Genomic DNA, 5,478 nt, shown 5'->3' with positions numbered 1-5,478 from the left:
TTTTCTTTGTCCAGAGCTGTCAGTTTGTCTATTTATTTATCTATATTTGGCACCAAATGATATTAATTTATTGCCAAATAAAACATAAGCACTGGCAGCCTGCTGAGGCAAGCACATTAGACAGGATTCTATTTCATCAAGGCAAATGGTCTCACAGAGCTGCCAGAAAAAGAAGTGCACTAGGCATTCCATGTCAAAAAAGAAAAGAAAAAAGAAAATCCCAAAGCCACTTTTCTATATGCAACTAATGAATGCAACGGAATAGAACAAAAGAAAAGACAAGTTTTAGCATTAGAAACTTCTGCTACTCTTCCATACATCTCAGAAATGCTGGGAAATCAGCTAGCCAGCTGTAGCTTTTAAAAGATCCGAGTGTGATTCACATGAATACAATGTCATAGGGAAATGGCAGATGTGAAGAAAAGCACATGGGGTTTTTCGAAAGGGAGGAAAAACTTTTTTTATCAGAATCAGCCTTTAAATATGCCTTCTTCTTCTGTTTCTTATGTTTCATTGAATCAAAAATGAATTTTTAAAAAAACTGAGCATGAGCTAGCCAAATGGTAAGTACTTTTGAATCTTATTAAACACTTGTGCAAATTCCATTTATTTCAGTAAATGTTTAAATCTTTGTGTTCAGTGGCAGAATATCTTTGAACACCAGCTAGAAGGGACAGAAAGCCATTTCATGAATGCTCTCTTTGTGGGCTGCCAGAGGCAACGGAACAGTGGCTATTGAAAACAGACTGCTGGATTACCTGGAACCTGGTCTGGGGTCTGTGCACACAGTTTACCTTTGAAGTACATTCTAACTTACATCACAAGGTTGTGGTGAGGATCAAATGAGGAGGAGGAGATCCATGTATGCCAGGTTGAGCTCATGGAGAAAAAATGTGGGGCATGAAATGCAATCAATCAATATTCTTTCCCACAAAGAATTCTGGGCAATGTAGTTTACCCACCACAGAGTTACAATTCCCAGCAATTAACTACAGCACCCAGCATTCTTTGAGGAAAAGTGTGTGCTTCAGATGTGCTCACAGGTATAGTGAGTACACAGCTTAACTTCATTTCCAACAGTAGCCCATTCCAACAGCAGCAAGGCTGCACCTTTTTATACAGAGGTAGTCAATCTGGGCCCCTCCAGATGCTGTTGGACTACATCTCCCATCATCCCTGACAAGGAGCCACAATGGCTGGGGATGATTAAAGCTGGGAGTAACAACATCCAAAGGAATAACATAGTGCCCCATTGCTGCAACGTGCACTCCATTTAGTGCTTAAAAGTAGTCATTTGGCTGCTTATAGGTAAGTATTTATTTTTAAAAAAAACCATTTTGGAATAGCAATAAAAAATAAATAAAGTGGAATTAGGTTCATAAGCCCTTATCAAGATTGCATTATGCAGCTCTGATGACACTGTCATTTTAGTTTCTAAGCCTGACATTAGCTCCGATTTTAAAAAAAGGAAGAAAGAACTGTCTCACTGTCTTTTACAGATGCTGTATAGTTTGAAAATACAGCTGCTTATATAACCAAAAATGTTAAGTCATCCAGAAGTAGCTTCCTCCCAAAGGGCAGCCAAGCTTATTAACAAGCAGAAAAGTAAAATAAATAAATGCAACTCCTTCCTGTACGAGTTTCCATTTTGCAAAGGGACTCATTAGAATTTGCTTTCTAAAACGTTTAGTTCATTGTTCCAAAACAGAGAAAGAATAGAATCTGGGTGGGGCATATGAAGGGAGAAGGAAGGGGAAAACAGGGAGTATTTGCTTGAGGCGTTGTGTCAGGAAGGCAACACAACGGGGAACACATTAGCAGGTTGTAGTTATTGTCCCAAGCGCAATGGAGTGTAATAGCACGGCAAGGGAGTTGATGAATAATGCACAGCATCAGGACAATTCTGCTTTCAGTATAGTGACTGATTCATCAGCATGCATATAAAAGTTACCATGCAAGTTGGATAAGGTACCATGTGAAGGTTTCTGCAAATGGTCTGCAAATGTTATGTAGCGGGTGATGTACTCCGTTAGCTGTGTCCTCAGATGTGTCTACATCATGGGTCACTAACCTGGCACTTGCAGAGACACACCAGGTTGTTTGCCCTCGTGTATTACTATTACTATTGTTGGAATAGTAGGAACTGGTTTCACCCATCGAGGAGCTTTTCTGAATGTGCTCAAGCATGTTCCATATGTGTGATTGAGATGCACTTGTGCAAAGACAGGGAGGGGGGTTTATGTGTTGTCTGTGAGAGAAAGGAAATGATACACTTGGGTGGAGAGAGAGGGTTGTTCTGTATGTGGGAGGGATAAGTGTATTTGTGAGGTGTATGAATGTGAACGAGAAAGAGAGATGCATGTTTGTTTATAGCCCGTATCATACCCTCCAATATTTATCTGATGAAAATAGGGATGTCCTAGTGTGTGTCAAGAAGAAGAAGAAGAAGAAGAAGAAGAAGAAGAAGAAGAAGAAGAAGAACAACAACAACAACAACAACAACAACAACAACAACTTCTTTACTATTTAGATCCCAACCATCTAACTGGGTTGCTCCAGCCACTCCAACTTATATAAAAACATAATAAAGCATTAAACATTAAAATACTTCCCTATACAGGGCTGCCTTCATATGGCTTGGGGGGATGGATAAATCCATACATTCCCATATTTCTCCGATGAAAATAGGGTGTGTGGTGTGTGAAAGAGAGACTGCATGTGGTTTTGAGGGAAAGCAGAAATGACTACGCGCTTTCTAATTTTGTCTTATGCCATGGCCCCAACAGCCATGTCACACACACATTGGCGACCATTTTGTGAACGACGCCCACAGCACTTCTTGGAATTTGAAATCTGCCTGCAGGTCCACAAAGGCTGGCAATCCCTGGTCCACATTTTCAAAGATTGCACATCAGGGGTTGAATAACCTGCGGTCCTTCCAATGTTCTTGTTCTGTAATTCCCATTTGCCATTGGTCATGCTGGCTGAGACTAATAAGATCATTGTATTTTTCGCTCTATAAGATGCACCAGACCATAAGACACACCTAGTTTTTGGAGGAAGAAAACAAGAAAAACATATTCTGAATCCCAGAAGCCAGAACAGCAAGAGGGATCACTGCGCAGCAATCCCTCTTGCTGTTCTGGCTCCTGGGATAGCTGCGCAGCCTGCATTCGCTCCATAAGACGCACACACATTCCCCCTTACTTTTTAGGAGGGAAAAAGTGCATCTTATAGAGTGAAAAATTCAGTATTCTGTTTTCCTGATCTATAGGAAACAGAGTATTTTTAGCAGAGTTTCCGACTAGGTCACTTGACTATGACTTGACTGTCAGGTCCATGAAATTCTTAATAATATATTGTAGCTTTTTAACATGACCATTTCACATTAACACAGAGAGAGCCCAAAAAGTTTACACTCTTAAGATTTCAAGCAGCACTGTTTTCTGACATTCTTGCAGCCTCAAAAATTGCCACTTTCTGCCATTGAAAGTTATGTAAATTATATTTAAATAGGCCTTCACAAATCTAAGGCCATCAATTCAAACAGTATTACAGGCAGAGACTGAATATCTCTTCAAACATAACGTCACCTGCCCATATATTGGGTGTCTTGGTTAAACAGCTTGAACTGTCTAGAATTGTTTTATTGCATTATTCCTTGCTTGTTGGACTCTGGCATGATGCCCTTTGATCACTCTACCTCTCCACTGGGAAATCACGATGTGCAGAGGATCCTGACTCAATGCATTACTTTCAAGGCTTTTTTCTGTTCCACAATTATATTACTTCAATCTTCTTTATCATATTTTTAAAGACAGATATGAATGAGATAGATTCAGGACACATTTCAGCATTATTAATAGCAGTAAGGCTAGTAAGAGGAAATCTTCAGGTAGCCCAGATATCAGTCAGTGATACATAAATATTTGGAACAGCATTTTCTTAACCAAATTAAGAAGGATCTAGGATAACAGGGTAAGCGGATAACAGAAATTTACTGAAAGTTTGTTAATAAGTCATAGGAATCTGAAATTTCAAGATATTATCAATCCATATTGCTCTGTTTAAATTAATTTGAATGCTTCGTTACTTAATGGGGTTGTTTTCATATCCTTTTAAAAATCTTTTAAATTATTATAATGATTCTTTTTCAAATGTCTCCAGTTCCAGGAATCTAAACTCAACACATTGATGTTTTTTGACCTCGTTCTTCAGAATATTTATACATGAAACATGGATGACGGACATAGCACTGAGGCTATTTTCATTGCAAAAGCTGTTATGGAAAATAAGTGGGCAAACGAGTCTTTTCCATCATGGCATACATACACTGTAGGATAAAGAATTCTGAAAGGGGGTGCACTGGCAGGAAGCCATTTTGAAATCAGTGGGGATGTTGCTGTTGCTGTTTATAAGTTTCTTGGTGATAAGGAGAAATTGTGAGCTGCATGTTTCAGTCTCCCGTGGGATCGATTTAGAACGTTTGCAACCACAACTGTTAAACAAATTATATCATTTTAGAGTGAATCATGAGCTGGAATTTGTTTATTTTTTGACTGGATTCCTCCTCAAACAGGTAGCATAAGACCTGAAACACCCTATCTTTCTATCTGCATTTCTGATTGGAAGGAAACCAGGTTATTACCTACCCATCAAAACCCCTTCCAAGGTTATGCCAACGAAGCCAGCTTAATTATAGGAACATTCTGTGGACTTGATTAAAAAAACATGGCCACATATGGCTAAAAGAGCATCCAGTGCTTAAGGAGGGGGAGGCCAGATACTTAATTAGTTTTCAAATGTCACTGCAACAAAACAAAACTCCAAATAACAGCATAACAAAAGCTGGCATGTCCAACGGCAAACCTTTACATTGTGACACTCTCTGATACCTCCCCCCCCCCAAGTTTATTTGAAGATTCTTGTTAAGTTGTGGGTGAACATATCAGACAACACAGCGATTCTTCAACAGCTCTTGTTTATTCACAGACCAGAACAGAACTGAACTGAAGGGTTCAGCCAGCCTGCTTATATAGAGCTCCACTACAACGCAACTGTAACCATTTTCTGTAGCTATCCAATCACTGAAGGTCACTTTCAGTCCCCCTATCTGCATATGTGGACCTGAGTGAAAACTATCTACAGTATCCCCCTGCTGGCCCAGGGTGAGAACTTCAGAGCATAACAATTCTGCTTCCAAAATTTGAGATGTGTAAGCTTAGTGTCTACCTTCTCATAGGAGCAGCTTCTGGAAGTTTTCAGGGGCAGGAGAGGATGAAGCATATGGGAACCAAGGAAGCCCTGTGTATTTAGATTTGTTTATGTATTGCTGGCAGTGTAGCACAGTGGCTAAGAGAGTGGTCGACAGCAGGAGCCCCCCCCCCCCAGTCAAAAGACTTCACCTCTGGCACAAATTCATGTAGGTGGCTTTATGTAGGCCTCCCTCTTGCAGTTTGCAACATAAGGATATATATA

The 5,478-nt window shown here is 39.9% G+C and overlaps 1 protein-coding gene across 15 annotated transcripts in view; it reads right to left on the bottom strand.

The window, feature by feature from the left end:
• KCNMA1 (potassium calcium-activated channel subfamily M alpha 1) overlaps nucleotides 1-5,478 on the bottom strand; it is a 562,063-nt gene that overhangs the window by 345,083 nt on the left and 211,502 nt on the right. The window lies entirely within an intron of this gene.

Source organism: Podarcis vaucheri, assembly GCF_965113315.1.
Source record: "Podarcis vaucheri genome assembly, chromosome: 5".
In the NCBI taxonomy this organism is placed as follows: domain Eukaryota; kingdom Metazoa; phylum Chordata; class Lepidosauria; order Squamata; family Lacertidae; genus Podarcis; species Podarcis vaucheri.
The sequence above is the reverse complement of the archived record's forward strand: the minus strand, read 5'-3'. Positions and strand labels throughout refer to the sequence as shown.